This window comes from Papio anubis, chromosome 15 (genome assembly GCF_008728515.1).
Source record: "Papio anubis isolate 15944 chromosome 15, Panubis1.0, whole genome shotgun sequence".
Taxonomy (NCBI): Eukaryota; Metazoa; Chordata; class Mammalia; order Primates; family Cercopithecidae; genus Papio; species Papio anubis.
The window spans coordinates 53,376,330-53,395,674 of NC_044990.1; the positions used below are offsets into that span (position 1 = coordinate 53,376,330).

Here is a 19,345-nt window from a genome sequence, read left to right on the forward strand (position 1 = left end):
AGAGCAACCCCAAGACACACAATCGTCAGATTCACCAAGGTTGAAATGCAGGAAAAAATATTAAGGGCAGTCAGAGAGAAAGGTCAGGGTGCCCACAAAGGGAAGCCCATCACATTAACAGCAGATCTCTCTGCAGAAACCCTACAAGCCAGAAGAGAGTGTTGGCCCAACATTCAACATTCTTAAAGAAAAGAATTTAACCCATAATTTCATATCTAGCCAAACTAGGCTTCATAAGTGAAGGAGAAATAAAATCCTTTACAGACAGGCAAATGCTGAGGGATCTTGTCACCACCAGGCCTGCCTTACAAGAGCTCCTGAAGAAAGAAGCACTAAATATGGAAAGGAAAAACCAGTACCAGCCACTGCAAAAACATACCAAAATGTAAAGACTATCAACACTATGAAGAAACGGCATCAACTAATAGGCAAAATAAACAGCTAGTGTCATAACAACTGGATCAAATACACACAAAACAGTATTAACCTTAAATGTAAACTGGCTAAATGCCCCAATTAAAAGACACAGACTGGTAAATTGGATAGAGTCAAAACCCATTGGTATGCTGTATTCAGGAGACGCATCTCACATCTCACAAGACACACATAGGCTCAAAATAAAGGTATGGAAGAAGATTTTATAAACAAATGGAAAGGGAAAAAAAAGCAGTGGTTGCAATGCTAGTCTCTGATAAAACAGACTTTAAACCAACAAACATCAAAAAAGACAGAGAAGGGCATTACATAATGGCAGAGGGATCAATGCAACAAGAAGGTAACTATCCTAAATGTATATGCACCCAATACAGGAGCACCCAGATTCATAAAGCAAGTTCTTAGAGACCTACAAAGAGACTTAGAGACCCACACAATAATAGCGGGAGAATTTAACACCCCACTGTCTGTATTAGACAGATTGACGGGACAGAAAACTAACAAGGATATCCAGGACTTGAACTCAGCTCTGGACCAGGCAGGCCTAATAGACATCTACAGAACTCTCCACCCCAAATCAACAGAATATACATTCTTCTCAGTACCACATTGCACTTTTTCTAAAATTGACCACATAATTGGAAGTAAAAGACTCCTCAGTCCTCAGCAAATGCAAAAGAATGGAAATCATAATAGTCTCTCAGACCACAGTGCAATCAAATGGATTAAGAAACTCACTCAAAACCACACAACTCCATGGAACCTGAACAACCTACTCCTGAATGACTACTGGGTAAATAACGAAATAAAAGCAGAAATAAATAAATTCGTTGAAACCAATGAGAACAAAAACACAATGTATGAGAATCTCTGGGACACATTTAAAGTAGTGTGCAGAGGGAAATTTACAACACTAAATGCCCACAGGAAAAGGTGAGAAAGATCTAAAATTGACAGCCTAACATTAAAAGAACTAGAGAAGCAACAGCAAACAAATTCAAAAGCTAGCAGAAGAAATGAAATAACTAAGATCAGAGGAGAACTGAAGGAGATAAACACACGAAAAACCCTCTAAAAAAAAATCAGTGAATCCAGGAGCTGGTTTTTTGAAAAGATTAACAAAATAGACTGCTAGCCAGACTAATAAAGAAGAAAAGAGAAGAATCAAATAGACACCATAAAAAAATGATAAAGGGGATATCACCACCGATACCACAGAAATGCAAACTACCATCAGAGAATACTATAAACACATCTACACAAATAAACTAGAAAATCTAGAAGAAATGGATAAATCCTGGACACATACACCCTTCCCAAGACTAAACTAGGAAGAAGGTGAATCCCTAAATAGAACAATAACAAGTTCTGAAATTGAGGCAGTAATTAATAGCCAAACAACCAAAAAAAGCCCAAGACCAGATGGATTCACAGCCAAATCCTACTAGAGGTAAAAAAAGGAGCTGTTACTATTCCTTCTAAAACTATCCCAAGCAATAGAAATAGAAGGAATCCTCCCTAACTCTTTTTATGTAGCTAGCAACATCCTGATACCAAAACCTGGCAGACACACACACACAAAAAGAAAATTTTAGGCCAGTATCCCTGATGAACACTGATGCGAAAATCCTCAATAAAATACTGGCCAACCGAATCCAGTGGCACATTAAAAAGCTTATCTGCCACGATTAAGTAGGCTTCATCGCTGGGATGCAAGGCTGGTTCAACATATGTGAATCGATAAACATAATCCTTCACATAAACAGAACCAATGACAAAAACCACATGATTATCTCAATAGATGCACAAAAGGATTTTGATAAAATTCAACACCGCATTCATGCTAAAAACTCCCAATAAACTGTATTGATGGAACACACTTCAAAATAATAAGAGCTATTTATGACAAACCCACAGCCAATACCATACTGAATGGGCAAAAGATGGAAGAATTCCCTTTGAAAACCATCAGAAGACAAAGAATGCCCTCTCTCGCCACTCCTATTCAACATAGCATTGGAAGTTCTGGCCGGGGCAATTAGGCAAGAGAAAGAAATAAAGGATATTCAAATAGGAAGAGAGGAAGTCAAATTACCTCTGTTTGCAGATGACATGATTGTATATTTAGAAAATCCCGTCATCTCAGTCCAAAAACTCCTTAAGCTGATAAGCAACTTCAGCAAAGTCTCAGGATACAAAATCAATGTGCGAACATCACAAGCATTCCTATACACCAACAATAGACAAAGAGAGCTAAATCATGAGTAAACTCCCATTTACAATTACTACAAAGAGAATAAAATACCTACGAATAAAACTTACAAGGCATGTGAAGGACCTCTTCAAGGAGGACTGTGAACCACTGCTCAAGGAAATAAGAGAAGACACAAACAAATGGAAAAACATTCCATGCTCATAGTTGGGACGAATTAATATCATGAAGATAGTCATACTGCCCAAAGTAATTTATGGATTCAATGCTATTCCCTTCAAGCTACCATTGACTCTCTTCACAGAACTAGTAAAAAACTACTTTAAATTTCATATGGAATCAAAAAAGAGCCTATATAGCCAAGACAATACTAAGCAGAAAGAACAAAGCTGGAGGCATCACACTACCTTACTTCAAACTATATTACAAGGCAACAGTAACCAAAGCAGCATGATACTGGTAACAAAACATATATAGACCAATGGAACAGAACAGAGGCATCATTAATAACACCACACATCTCCATCTACCAGTTGATCTTTGACAAATATGACAAAAACAAGCAATGGGGAAAGGATTCCCTATTTAATAAATGGTGTTGGGAAAACTGGCTAGCCATATGCAGACCCTTTCCTTACACCTTATACAAAAATTAACTCAAGATGGATTAAAGATTTAAATGTAAGACCTAAAACCATAAAAAAAAAAACCTTAGAAGAAAACCTAGGCAATACCATTCAGGACATAGGCACGGGCAAAGACTTCATGACTAAAACACCAAAAGCAATTGCAACCAAAGCCAAAATTGACAAATGGGATCTAATTAAAGTAAAGAGCTTCTGCAAAGCAAAATAACTGTCATCAGAGTGAACAGGCAACCTACAGAATGGAAGAAAATTTTTGCAATCTATCCAGCTGACAAAAGGCTAATATCCAGTATCTACAAGGAACTTAAACAAATTTCCAAGGAAAAAAAAAGCCCCATCGAAAACTGGGTGAAGGATATGAATAGACATTTCTCAAAAGAAGACATTTATGTTGCCAATAAACATGAAAAAAAGCTCATCACCACTGGTCATTAGAGAAATGCAAATCAAAACCACAATGAGATACCATCTAATGCCAGTAAGAATGGCGATCAATGGCCGGGCACGGTGGCTCACGCCTGTAATCCCAGCACTTTGGGAGGCCGAGGCGGGCGGATCACAAGGTCAGGAGATCGAGACCATGGTGAAACCTCGTCTCTACTAAAAATACAAAAAATTAGCCGGGAGCGGTTGTGGGCGCCTGTAGTCCCAGCTACTCGGGAGGCTGAGGCAGGAGAATGGCGGGAACCCGGGAGGCGGAGCTTGCAGTGAGCTGAGATCCGGCCACTGCACTCCAGCCTGGGTGACAGAGCGAGACTCCGTCTCAAAAAAAAAAAAAAAAAAAAAAAAAAAGAATGGCGATCAATAAAAAGTAAGGAAACAACTGATGTTGGAGAGGATATAGAGAAATAGGAACGCTTTTACACTGTTGGTGGGAGTGTAAATTAGTTCAACCATTGTGGAAGACAGTGTGGTGATTCCTCAAGGATCTAGAACCAGAAATACCATTTGACCCAGCAATCCCATTACTGGGTATATACTCAAAGGATTATAAATCACTCTATTATAAAGACACATGCTCACATGTTTATTGCAGCACTATTCACAATAGCAGAGACTTGGAACCATCCCAAATTCCCACCAATGATAGACTGGATTAAGAAAATGTGGCACATATACACCATGGAACACTATGCAGCCATAAAAAAGGATGAGTTCACATCCTTTGCAGGAACACAGATGAAACCGAAAACCATCATTCTCAGCAAACTAACACAGGAACAGAAAACCAAACACCGCATGTTCTCACTCATAAGCGGGAGTTGAACAATGAGAACATGTGGGCACAGGGAGGGGAACATCACACACTGGGGCCTGTCGGGGGTGGGGGACTGGGGGAGGGAGAGCATTAGGAGAAATACCTAATGTAGATGACAGGTTGAGGGGCGCAGCAAACCACCATGGCACATGTATACCTATGTCACAAACCTGCACGTTCTGCACAGGTATCCCAGAACTTAAGTATAATAAAAAATAAAAATAAAAATAAAACATTGCATTTGATTTCTATTGGAACAACATGGCAGCAGGAATCAGGTCAGTGGGCTCACTCCTCCATATGGACCTGTTATAGTATAGTCCTAAAAATTCATAACTTACTTTCAAAAGAAAGCAAAAACAATGCTTCCTATTTACTACATATTTCTCCCAGCTTAAGAGATGGATTTCCAGCCGGGCGCGGTGGCTCAAGCCTGTAATCCCAGCACTTTGGGAGGCCGAGGTGGGCGGATCATGAGGTCAGGAGATCGAGACCATCCTGGCTAACAAAGTGAAATCCCGTCTCTACTAAAAAATACAAAAAACTAGCCAGGCGAGGTGGCGGGCGCCTGTAGTCCCAGCTACTCGGGAGGCTGAGCCAGAATAGCGTAAACCCGGGAGGCGGAGCTTGCAGTGAGCAGAGATCCGGCCACTGCACTCCAGCCTGGGCAACAGAGCAAGACTCCCTCTCAAAAAAAAAAAAAAAAAAAAGAGATGGATTTCCAGTGGAGCTATTCTGGTTTGAGCCCTTCTCACTGATTGGCTGCCAATGTGGATTTCATAAAATCTCACCTTTCAAATACGTACTAAGGAGAATGGTGTGATATTAAATAGCGACCAACTGCAATAAGCAGAGCAAAATAAACCCTTTTATAAGATTCTTCTTTTCTACAGACATATAATTTCCAAGTTTCAGTTCCAAAAAAAAAGTCTTATTTCTTTAACATTAAAAGAACACAAAACCAAAAGAAAACAGCTATTACATGACAATTGATAGAGGATACTTAGGTAAGGAGCATAAGATAACTGAATGCCACCTCCAACTCTCTCCAATCACAACTCCATCCACGTTCTCCTCTTACGGTGAAAAGAAAAGAAAACAGAAAATGAGTCTACTACCATAATTCAAGTTAAAGAATGACAGCCTAAGATAATTAAAAGGACTCTTTAGCAATTTATGATAATGTACAATCATATTCTTTTCTCCTAAAAGACTTTTGCATTATTGTATTTATTTCTTATTAAGGTGAAATATCACTTGTCTTGCAAGAGATGTGAAATTATCCTTATTAGATACTTTTCTTTGACATTGGTATTTTAACACCGCGATTAAACCAGATGGAAGACAACTTTTTTTTTTTTTTTTTTTTTTTAAAAGGATCGGGGAGGGAAGAGGAAAGAAAACACACACACAGCCAGGTACTTTCAGATCCTAGTTGCCATAACAACTCGAGTCCGCTTCCATCATTAAATTGTCTTTTAATCATGCTTATGGATTTTTCGTATAAAAAACAGATTCATTAATTTCATTTACTTATGTTCTACTGAAAAATTCTTCCCCTTTTGAAAACAGCTCATTGTCTATTTTATTAAACAGAAGCAGAAAAGTACTATAAACTCCCCCTCAAAACTGTAAAACACAAGGGCTCCCCAAAGAAAGATTGGAAGCATTATATAGCACCACCACAGCCTTCTAATGATATTTTTAAAGGGTATTTTGTTTCCATGAAAATTAAATACTTCTGGTAATTTTACAACGTGAGAATTATCTATATATTTTTCTCTGTTTCAATAGGCCAATTCAAAAATTGTTTATGATAACACCACCAAAACATATTGCAGTAAACTGTTTTCCTTCTGTCTTTTCTGTCTATTGTTTAATCTCTGGGTCTGAACACATCTGGAAAACAGTGAAGTCAGTGGGAAGAGTGAGAAGCTGGTATCCAAGCAAGTTGCTTCCTAGCAACAGCAGTCAGGAAAAACAGACTCATTTGTCAAGTGGCCCCAGTGCAGGGAAGTCAGGGGGCCCTGGGGAATGATAATGGCATATTCAAAGTGCAAAATATGTTAACATTTACTTTCCCAAATTGGAATATTCAATGTCCTCTATAAACAAGGTGTCCACACTTGAAAAAGAGCCCAAAGAGCCACCATGGCCCAGTATAGAAGACTGCTTCTTTCACTTCTGGGATAAAGCACTGATTTGTGTGAGTGTATGTGTGTGTGTGTTTGTGTACCTGCACCCAATTCATCACAAATTGTTACTTCGTAAAACACACTAAATAATTCAGGAAAATGAAATAAAGAAGACATACAAAATACAAACCCAAACTTTAAGTATTAGAGTCAACTAAAATAAAATCCTCTGATTCATGGCTTAAGTGATTCTAAACACTTACCCTCAATTTCTGTCCACACCTTCCTCACAAGCCAGAAACACTGGACCGACTGCTCCGGAGGGAGGACCTCCACACTTCAAGTAGCTCTGGTTTTGAGTGGAGCCTCTCAAACTTATGATGAGGATCACCTGGAGAGCTTGTTAAACACAAATCCCTGAGCCGTACCCTCAGAAAGTCTGATTGAGTCAACCTGGAGTAGGGATAGAGAATTTGCTTTTCTGACAAGCTCACAGGTGTTGCCAATGTATAGGTAAGTGGCAGCACTACAGAAGGCTTGATATACTATATGGTACCATTGCCTAATGCTCTCAGTGTGGACATCCTATTACACTAAACCATAAAAATCCTGAGAGCTGGGAAAGGATACCGTTTTGCCCAGGAAGAAAGACAGGAAGCTAAGACTTCAATTCCTTCAGTGGTTCTTCATCATTATTAATGTAAAAGGTAAATGTCATAGCTTACATCACAAAGTTATTCAAGATCTGCGTCATTCCCCCATTGTTGCCAGTTTTTTTCTATTCCGCACACTTTCCCAATATGGAATTTATACTTCTGATACAAGGAATGACAGGTAGGTAGAATCCTGAAAGCACCAGTGTTCTCATTGTTCCCATGCTTTCCCGCTTTCATTCCCTCTTCCTAGAAAGGCTTCATTCCACAAATATTTTTGAGCTACCTAACTAATTTTTTAGAATTTTTATATGGGGTTTAAATGGGATAATGCATTTAAAGGACTTAGAATGGAATACAGCACACCGTAAGCACTTGATGATGATGATGGTGATGATGACAATGACCGTGCTGACAAGAACACTGAGGTTATATGATGATTAGAGGACCTTTTGTAACTACTGATTTTTTTTTTTTTTTTACTTTAAGTTCTGGGATACTTTTGTAACTACTGATTTTTTTTTACTTTAAGTTCTGGGATAATTTTGTAACTACTGATTTTTTTTTTTACTTTAAGTTCTGGAATATATGTGCAGAACGTGCAGGTTTGTTACATAGGTATACATGTGCCATGGTGGTTTGCTGCACCTATCACCCTGTCATCTAGGTTTTAAGCCCTGCATGCATTAGGTATTTCTCCTAATGCTCTCCCTCCCCTTGCCCCCTAGCCCCCAACAGGCCCTGGTGTGTGATGTTCCCTTCCCTGTGTCCACGTGTTCTCACTGTTCAACTCCCACCTATGAGTGAGACTATGCAGTGTTTGGTTTTCTGTTCCTGTGTTAGTTTGCTGAGAATGATGGCTTTTAAGTCACCTCAATTCAACTATGAAACTTCATTGTAGGAACTGTGATTTTTACAGCAATATTTCATTTCTTAATGAGGTTTCTAGGATACAGTTTGCTAAGACATTGGTAGGAACCAGAAGGGTCATAACATACAACTATATCTAACCCTATTCTTTTTCCACTATGCCATGCTGTATCTTTTTTTAAATGTCCGTTTCCAGTCTCCCTATCACAGAGTTAAGAAACACAAAGAAAGACTCTCTTTCTGTCATTTTAAATAACCCTTGGTCAAAGCAAAGCAATTACTTGTTAATTTACTTGTTGGATTATCTCAGACCTTGTAGAAATGGCTAACATTTATGAGTTGTGTAAATGGGAAATGGCAGAGGCAGTGTGGAGATGTGTTACTTAGGTCTCCCCTCAAGAAAGAATTTGACTTCAGCTTCAAGAAGTACCGATTCAGGATCTGTCTCAGCTTTCAAATCAAGGCTACGGTCTTCTCAAGCAGCCCCCAGTCAATGATGAAGAATGGCAGGGTAGTAAGGTTCGGCTATTTGTGCCTAGTTAGGATTCCGTTAATGGGAAGTCTTTACTACAGAGCTTCAATTGACATGTCTGAAATGTTTTCTGATCTGCATCATGGTAGAAGGCTCTTCCTCCCATCTTGCCTTTCATGGGTATTACTCCCATGTGTGCCTCTCAATTCATCTCTGTGTCTCTTACCTAGAGGACACAAATAACACAGGAACATAAAAAAGCAAAATGATGCTTTTAGCTTTCTCGATGGGAAATCAAACTACGGTTTAGGTAAAACAAAGCAAAGAAAAGAAAAACTGGAAAAAGATAGAAGCAAGACCTGCAAAGCACTTCCCCCATTTATCTGAGATTAGACACAAAGAGGAATAATTTTGTCTCCCACCTGCTGAGACACTCCATTCTTTAGCTCTCAACGTATTGTTGTCACTACTGCCATTTGAACTTCTTTGTTTCTATCACCATTTTTCTCTATTGTGTATGTTCCAGATGCTTTCAGACTTCAGGACTAATATTCACAAGTCACTTTTCATCTTGTTTGTATTCAGAGTCGTCATAGCTTCTGTGGGTGAATGAAGGCAATTTGAGGTGCCTTCTCGACTAGTTAACAGCAAAGAGCAGGAAGATAGAGCCAAATTTTCTGTTTTACATAGAATAAAGGTATAGCTATGTCAACATAGAAAAAGGTAAATTTATTCAAACACCTACTGATAAACTGTGAAGGAGGTTTATACTAAGTCAGGGGTTCTTAGTCTCTTTGGAGTGTGAAATACCTTTGAATATGACACAAAAGCTATGAACTCAGCCCCTAGATAAAAGAGGAATTTGAATGAGGACCTTAAGGTGTTTTGTTCTACTATCCTCCTTTCATTATAATCAATGTTTTCCTATTAATAATGAATGCATACTAGGATCATATTTTGCTATATTAATGAATGTTTTTCATTCACAGTAGTTAGTTTTATTTATTGCATTTCTGTAAATAAAATGACTTTGCAATTCTGCCTCAGGGAGGGGAAGCTTCAGCAAAATAAATTAATAAATATACTATTAAATAAAATTTTATTTGGCATTTGGTTTTTCAAAACTTATTTATTGACATAATTAATACATTTGGAAGAATACCTGCCTGTTCAAATTTTTTTCATCTTACAGGAGATAAAAATTCCTAGTGCAGAAATGGAGAAATGAGAGTAAGCGTGTTTTTCTAATAGTGATACGTCTCCTTCAAAAATAATAACAAAAAGGTAATTTGTGCACTTGAATACAAGATATAGAAATAAACAGAAATTTGAGTTAAATGTCAGAGATTCAGGGGCACCAAAATCTCTGCAGATAATGAGAATGTGATTCTATTTTGAAAAGATGTGATTCCTAATGCATGAGTTAGCTTTTGCCACATAACAAGCTCCCCTCCCTCTTAAAATTGAATAGTTTAAAATAATTACTATTTACGTAGTTCATGATTCTGTGGGTTAGAAATTTAGACTGGGTTATTTAGGTCTCAGTCAGCTCTCCCATGCATCTTCACTCAGCAGGACCAGGGAAAGCAATGGTAAGAGGTTTTGCTGATAGTTGCTACCACCTTCTCATACATGAGAACTTGGCTAGAAAAGCAGGGTTCACACAGTACTGAAGCATGTAGTCTGTCATTTTCCAGCAAGCTAGCACTGATGTGCTCACAGGTGAACAGAATGGGACAGGAGGGGTCCCAAGAGAGATAACAAAAAATGTGGTATGCAAAGTGTCTTGGAAACTAGTATTGAAATGAAAACCTATTATTTTCACTGTGTCTGTTGGCCAAAACAAGTCACAAAGCCAGTCCGGATTCAAGGGGATGGCAGGGTCTCTACCTTTTGATGAAAGAGGCTGCAAAGTCACATTATTAAGGTTATGGCCACAGAAGAATAAAGGATTGTGACCATTTTTGCAATATACATATTTTAAAAATATTTGAACTAAAATCACCTTAATATCTCTGAATAAAATCTCAACACCATCAACCTCCATTTTACAGTGCTCCATATCACCATATTCACCCCTACACACATAAATAGAAAATGTTGCCTTTGGAGTCCAGTGAACACTATGGTTCCTGGAAGAAGTAACGACCTAACTATGGCATCAAGTGCCCTATTAAAGACTTGTGTGCTATGAGGTTGATTATCAACTGACAGTTTATCTATTAGTTCCTCAAGTGCTGACTGCAAGGCCTTCCCTCCCTGATATCTACAAGGCGCCTTCTATCAAAATGAAAATTCTATCCCTTCTCTGGCATTTACAGGACTTTGGTTTCATACTCTCTGGCATGACTCATACCTGCATTCATAGACTCATGGACTCATGGTTCCCTGTAATCTACTATAATAGCAGATGGGTCTCTCTATGCACAAGTGCAAAGATTAGTGCAGCAATTTTAATATTTTGAGGGAGTTACAGGTACTTTTGAGAACAGAGAAACTATGAACCCTTGAAAACTGTACATCACACATTGATGCAAAATTTTGTACCTAATTTCAGGAGGTCCATAGACCTCCTAATGCTCATCCTTGGAGTCTCTAAGAGTCTATGAACCCCATTTGGAGGATCCTGTTCTCGATTATGGAAATAAATGCTCTTATATTATGGCATTAAGCTACTTCAATCAGAGGTAGCAAGAGAGCATAAAAGAGTAGCCAAACGTATTTTGAAGGCATAGTCACCAAGTTCTGACTTCCCAAACGATTAATGTTCAGGCATTATTTATTCCGAGACAGGCATGTCTCCAGTCTCTCTTCCCAAATGTGAAAGAACAGAAACAAACTCCTAAGCATGAATCTCACAATCAGTTATAGAATCGCCATCTGTGGTTGTGACAGCAGAAATGTCCCTTAGGCCACCCCCTCTCTCAATTGAGAAGGTAGAATTTGATGCTCTTTGAGTAAGTAAGACACTGCTTCTATTAAGAGACTTCATTGATACATTTACAGAATAAATAAATGATGTCATAGATTCAATTCAAAATAATCCAGTGGGAAGAGTATATGAATAAAACAAAATTGGTCACGAGCATGTAATTACTGAAGCTGAGTGATGAGAGAATAAATTCTCTCTACTTTGTTACATATTTGAATTTTCTGTAATGGAAAAATAAAGACAGAAAGGGACTTAAATGTTTATTTCAAAAGAAGTCAGTCCAGGTAAAACAGAGGAGCAGAAATGTATAACCTTCTTCCCAACCACTCTAGAATGAAGGGGGTTTCTAAGTCCTCCTTTGCTCTTTTCTACATGACCACAATATCTCGTTGGTCCTCTTATTTCATTTTAAAAGTCTCTTTGGCCTGGTTTTTTACTTGTTCAAGGAGGTTATGAAAAATTATTTTAGAACAGTAAGACATATGTTGACTTTTGGTTAAACCATAGCATATATCACCATCAGTCACTTGGGCTCCTCCACTCTTTGCTTTAGGGTTTCTTGACCAATCAGATGGGACTCCTAACATACGTTGCTAGGAAGCAACTCGTTCTTTGATATCAACTTCTCACACTGCCTGCTGTCCTCCCTGTTTTCTAGACCTACTCAACCTGAGCAATGAAGAACACATATGCCAGCTGATGAACAGTGGCCAGACATCACTAACTTAGAGCTTCAGTTTTTTTTAATTTCAAAATGAAAGGAAGTCCAAACTGATCTGCTCAACAGGATTATTTCAAACTACAAATTAAACAATTAAACGAGGCAGTGACTATGGTAGCTGTTTGTAAATTCTAAAGGGATTTGCTTCAGGCTGTGTTTGATGGAGTTGCTCCAGTGGTCTCTGGGAGCATAGTGCTCCCTCTGGCCCACCCCAGCCTCCTCCAGAGCAGCTCTGTTTCAATTTGTTCTTGTACATGGGGTTCTGTGGAGAATTTCAATTGAAAAATTGTTCTGTTGCTAACAAAGATAAGTTTAAAAGTTGGGAGCTACTTCCAGCTAAATATTAGTTGTGAGAAAAAAAAATCCCTGAAATCATGAATCTTGTCAATGGAAAAATACAATTTGATTGGATATATATGTTCTATTTGATATTTTACAGGTACATACATACATATATTTAACAAAAAAAGCCTTTTAGGAATGCATCTATTAAAGAAAGCAGAGTAGGTTACAATGTCTTAGAAGAGGGCATGCATGCAATGAAAATAGCAGCATTCTGGAACCAGAATAAGAATCAGATAACCTGGGTTTGTATCCTGATACCACCTTTTAGTACTGGTATGATTTTGAATAAACTGTTTTATGGGTTTGTTCTCAGTTTCTTCAACTGCAACCTATTTAAAATAATGTTTGTCTTGTTGTGAAGGTTAAATAAAAATTTTAAATGCCTGGTACCCCCGTAAGAGACTCTAAGAAAAAATAATCTGTGCTAGGATAACTTTGCTTCCCCTGAGAAACTGTGATACTTCCTTTTTTAAAAGAAGAATTATGTAGCCATGCTTGTCTTCCATTTTGCTTCACCTGCTAAAAAATTCAGAGCCAATTTGGGGCTCAACTGTAAGAACTAGGCTGACCCTGATACACTGTGAATGTGTATTCTTCCTTTCCCTGGTATTGATTTTCTAGCTTTATTTAAAATTTCCCTGATCTTAATGTTTAATTACCTTTTAAACATGTGTGCCCTCATCTAAGCTGTTCTCAATTCTTTGTGGAGAGAAGTAGTAGAGTTCAGAGGATAAAGCAGGGAAGGGAGGAAGAGGAAGGAGAAGATTTGAGGAGAATGGATAAGAGAATGAATCTAATATTTTTTCCACAAATGCTCATAGGCACTTGTGAAAAGAAAAACATAATATGCTCTATCTAGTTGATCGTAGCTTCTGGGAACTGCTGTATTGGGACGTTTAATTAATAACACTTTATATCTGCAGTATACTATTGCTTTCCCAAGTCACTATGTCTGTGATGTGAGAGCGTCACAGACAACACAGTCCCATTACAGAGTGTCTTTTCTGGCAATTTCAAGAAGGCACCAGCAAGGACTGAGAAGCGCACAGTCTCTCCTCTTCTCTCTCTCTCTCAATCTCTCTCTCTTTTTTATTACAGTTTGGGTTATTAAATATAATACACTAGAGCCTTGCTATAACAACCAATCTTTGCCACCAGCCACATAATTTATTTATGTACCTAGAAATATTCCTGTAAAACATCTATGTACTATAGATGGATAGATAAATGGTAAGTGATAGCCGAAAGAAAAATAGTCTAGACCTCAGAGGAATCTAATAATTCAAACTTACTACAGACAGCCTGAAGATAGTTAACATATATAGTATTGATTATGTCAAGATTTAGTACTCCGGAAAAACCTCATAAAAAACAACATTTTGCTATCACAGGGGTTTGAGAGAGAGAGAGGCAATTAAAATGCAAGAAACACCGGTCTTGTTCATATGGAATTTTACAAATATTTCCAGGAATAATATCGTTGTCTCCTAAGAATAGACGGTTGGTTACAAATTTATCTTCTGAAAAACCAAAGAACACCTTTGTCCATTAAAAAACAAAACAAAACAAAACAAAAAAGGTGTCCCCTGAGAGTAGTATGCTAAGGGCTTACCCCTCTGGTGTTTATGTTATAGCCCAAATGCATTCTTATTGAAGAAGGTGTCAGCTGTCATGCCACGTGACAACTCTAACCGGAAGGGTGCTTTGGCATTTCTGTAGACAAACTGTTCCTACACAGAAAGACGGGATGTTACTGTGAAGCATGATGATTATAAATGGACACCACACATTCTATCAGTGTTTCCCTGCTTATTTCTCCTTACTCTATTCTGTACCTAGGTGATCTCACTTTTTTCCAAATCTTCAAATATTGCTGTTCTGCTACAGCTTCCAAAGTTACAGCTTTATCCTTGATTCTCTCTTGAGCCCCCTAGAATTTCAAGTCTTCCAGAGAATATTCCATTTGGGTGTCCTGATGGCATGACAAATTAAATTTTTAGAAGGTGTATTCCTCCTCCTCCTCCTTCCTGTACTCCATCCCCAGCTCCTCCATTAGGTAATTCAAGTTCAGAAATGACTGCCCATTGCTTTCAACGAATCAGCCTGGCTGCCCTGCAGACTTGTGTATGCACGGAAGAAGTTGGTGGGATGGTCAGAATTGACTCAAGATATGAGATCTCACCCGACAGCTCTCAGATAGTTTTTCTTACAACCTCCTCTCTGCTTGAAAAGCCCTCTGCCCATGCCTCTATCACAGAACTTAGCTCATCGTTGTGTAACTAGTTGATTTGTATCTCTCCATTTTCGGTATTTGAACACATCAAGGGTACAGAAAATGTAATGTAATCCAGATTTTTAGAGTATGTTTCTGAATAGGCTCCTCTTAATTCATTTGGAAAATAGTCATTAAGCATCTACTGTGTGCTATGTGCTGAAGATACAATTGCCCAGATGACAGAACTTTGTTCACCCTCAAGCAGCTAGGGACCACAGACCAGAAGGGCAAAATGCTGTTATAGTGTAAGTTCAGATACCATATATAAAAGCACGTGCGAAATGAGGCAGGGACTAAGGAGAAACAAGCTAAGTGCTTAGAGCACAACATTTAAGGAGACATGAACTCTTAGAGTCATGCAAGTGTAGGGTAAGCACCTGAGATGAGCGCATCCTTAAATCTTGTTTCCTAGCACCTCATCCTAGCCCTGGCCCTGATGGAAAATTATAAATTGCCCAGATATACTAAGAGTCATTTGTGAAACGATCCCAGTGAAGATTGGTAGAGCCTTAGAGACCACGATCCTCTCTAATGGGAAATTAAATATTTTATATGATGTGAACAGACTCTCTTTTATTAAAGGGAGCACTTGGGAGCTTAAGTATAATTACTTTAGATAGGTTGGTAAGTAAAACTACCACAAATACAAGAATGATAAAAATTAGAGTAAAACATGCACTTACACAGTTTCAGTAAGGGTACACATTTGAAAGAGAGATGGCATAGAATAGTGGTGAGGGCAATGGCCTGGAGTGCTCTTTTACTAGCTACCTTTCTATTCCTTAGCAGTTTCCTCATCTGGAAAATGGCAATAATAACTCCCTATTGTATAGGATTGCTGCTAAGATCAATTAATTAAATTTTATAGGATTGTGGCAAAGAGTTAATCTATGTAAAGAGCTTAGAAAAGTGCCAGGCACACTGTGAACATCCAATGAACGTTAACTTGTCTTATTATTCTTTCATTCCTCTAACTCTTCTTAGTGTGTACTCCTACAGAGAACAATAGTTAGAATTTCAAAGACTCTTGATTTGCTATCTGAGAGCATCTTGAGGAATTAGGTGAGATATTTATACAACTGCCCTCAGGATATCCTGCAAAGACACCTTTAACTAGCAAGTTTCTCAGTTATCCTCTTCTCCTTTCTCAACCTTCTATTCTGGAGTTTCCTATCATAATGAATGACAATAAGATTTATTTTTTTTATTTACATTACCCAGTTTTAATCCTCTACTTTGCAAGTGGTATCTATGTATTATATGTGTGTGCATATGTGTGTATGTATGAGTGTGTTTAGCAATTTGCATCTCAATGAAAATGTAAACTCCCATGAGGTCACAGTCTTGTTCATGCTGTATTGACCACACTTAGTACAACTGCAGGCACTCAAATATTTTTAAACAAATGATCAAATGAGTTGATGAATTTTCAACTTCTCTCATTCCTTGACTCTTACTCTACATTAACTGATATAAATCCTGTCAATTCAATCTCCTGAATATCATTCACAATTTGTTCTGTCCACACCACCACCCCCTTATCTCAAGCCATCATCATCTTTCACCTGGATTACTAGAACAATATATTGCCTGTTCCCCTTCCTCAAGTCTCCCATTTCTCCAAAACCGTCTTCTTAGTGCAATCTGAGTTCTGTAGTGGTCTTACTAAAATGAAAATCAACCACATTCCTCCACTGCTTACAGCATTTCAAAGCAATCCAAAAAGATTGTGTGCTGTATTATTCCATTTGTATGATATTCTAAAAATAAATTACAAAACAAAAAAGAATGAGAACAGATTTAGTGGATGCCAGAGGACAGAGATGGGGATGGTGAAGTAGGTGCAACTGAAAGGGAACAACTTGAAAAGATTTCCTTCGTGGTAATGAAATAGTTCTGCATCTTGATTGATCAGTGGTCCCATGGATGTATACATGGAATCAAATTTCATAGAACTGCCAACACACACACACACACACACACACACACACAATTAGTGAATTTAAAAACAGGTCAAATAAAATCTATACTCTAGTTAACAGCATTGTATCAATGTCAGTTTCCTGGTTTTGATATTGTGCTATAGTTACATGAGATGTCACCATTGGAGGAAGCTGGGTGAAAAGTTTATGGCCTCTGTGCACTATTTTTGCAACATCCTATAATTTTTTTTAATTCCAAGGAAAAAAAACATTTCAAAGAATCGTCATTGCCCTGAAGGAAAAACAAATCCAACTGCATCATCATGATTCATAAGACTGAAGAGCCTGACCTCAGATTGCATCTCAAGTTTCACTGTTTGCCACTCAGGTGATTTGCCTGTAAGTGGGTCAGTGAATCCAAATTCATTTTTCCTGTTGTTTTATTCATTTAAAGCTCTAAAATAGTTTTAAATTAATATTTAAAACAAAAATAAATAATATGCCTTATATTCTTGGTGGCTGCATCATCAGTTAGCTGTCATTGCATAACAAACTACCCAAAACTCAGAATCTTAAAAGAACAGTCTTATATTATCATTCAGGTCATTGTGACACCTGGGCTCACTTATGCATCTATGGTCAGCTGTGGATCACTCTTTGCTAGGCAGCATTCAGCTAGCTATAGGCGGTTCTAAAATGGCCTCAGCTGAAACAACTAAGCCCTTCCACATGGTGTCTAATCCTCCAGCAGACTATTCACACGGCTGTAGCAAGGTTCCAAGAGAAGAAGGAAGTGCTCGAAGCTAGAATGGTATGTGGTTGCTTTCACCAACTTCTTTGGCCAAAATATGTTAAAAAGCCAATCTGCATTCAGGAGGTAGAAAAATGGAAGCCATCTCTTGGGAGGAACCACAAAATCACATTACAAAAGATGTGGACACAGTGTGAAAACTTGGGGCAACAACTACTAAAATCCTCTAATATAAGCCATCAAAACGTGAATAATGTATTTCTCACTATAATACAAAATGCTAAGGTTCTGAATGAAATCACAAACATATTTCTAAGCTGAATTCAATGTACTGAAAGACTGCATGATATGGAGCAATGGAAAATTGCCATCGTTTACACACAAATGATCTTCATCCTGCTAAGCTTCTGCACTTGGCAAGTCTTTAAAAATTCGGTACTTTCTTCCTTCAGCCCTCTTCTAGATTTAATTTCTTTTTTATTTCTTGTTCAGTTTCAGTCTTATCGAAGCAGCTTAGCATTCAACCTGCAGCCACCTACTCCCAGGGAGAGCCATTGTTTAATATTAATGTTCACCTAAAATGAAGCAACGCCCTGCCGCCTTCACAGCCATTCAAGGAGAAATTCTCACCCTCAGAGAGAGGTAGGTAAGGATGACGTAGCTGCCCTCATTTTGTCCTTAGGGTGCAGCAGACCGAAGAGGGAACTGCCAGATGGAGGTGGGAAATTTGATCCTGCTGCCTGAGTCAATGTGAGCTGCAAAACTCTAATCATCTGAGTGGGCAGGAAGTCACCTAGGCAATTCAGCTGGTGGGCGCCCATGTGAAAGGGAGATAATTATCAATGTCACTTCTAAGACAGGAAGGTCCTATGGAAAGAAATAGATTCTACCAGCACGTTGCACGGAGCCTATTGAAGTGCAGACAGTGATTTGTAAAATGTTATGGGAGCAGTAGAGCAGGCTTAAATCAAATTCAGCGGCAGGCAATTAGTTGATAAAATAACTATTTTCCTGTGCTTTGGACTCTCTGAAGTAACATGACTTTAAATTTTGGATGACAAGTCATTTCTGTGTATTAAAATGAAAATGCTGAAAATGCTACTTTTCCCAAGTAGCATTTACTCTGTGAACTTCTTTATATCAACGTTACAGGTAAAGAGAGAAAAAGAATGAAGTGTGCCTCCTAGCTTACCTGCCCGACACGATGTTCTGGGAAAGAAAACAATGTTCTCTCCCTAAAAATTCTCTTTCCAGGATCAACTTCAGCTGCAAATAAAGTAAAGAAAAACTGTGGATTACATAAAGTCAAGTCTACTAGGACTAAAGTTTGTCTCTGTTCCCATCTATATTCTTTTTTTTTTTTTTTTTTTTTTTGAGACGGAGTCTCGCTCTGTCGCCCAGGCTGGAGTGCAGTGGCCGGATCTCAGCTCACTGCAAGCTCCGCCTCCCGGGTTCCCGCCATTCTCCTGCCTCAGCCTCCCGAGTAGCTGGGACTACAGGCGCCCACAACCGCACCCGGCTAATTTTTTGTATTTTTAGTAGAGACGAGGTTTCACCGTGGTCTCGATCTCCTGACCTTGTGATCCGCCCGCCTCAGCCTCCCAAAGTGCTGGGATTACAGGCGTGAGCCACCGCGCCCGGCCCCCATCTATATTCTTTAGTGGTAATTTCTTTTTCATCTTGACTAAAGATAGACCTGTGGCAACTAGCGCAGTTT

General features: G+C 38.5%; 1 long non-coding RNA gene across 1 annotated transcript in view; it reads right to left on the reverse strand.

Annotated features, from left to right (window-relative positions):
- The window catches only part of LOC110741708, a 77,254-nt gene extending 58,377 nt beyond the window's left edge, over window positions 1-18,877 (reverse strand). Inside the window, exon 1 of the long non-coding RNA XR_002518427.1 lies at window positions 18,821-18,877. This is a non-coding gene — a long non-coding RNA (uncharacterized LOC110741708). The remainder of the gene's footprint in view (window positions 1-18,820) is intronic.
- Between the last annotated feature and the right edge of the window lie 468 nt (window positions 18,878-19,345).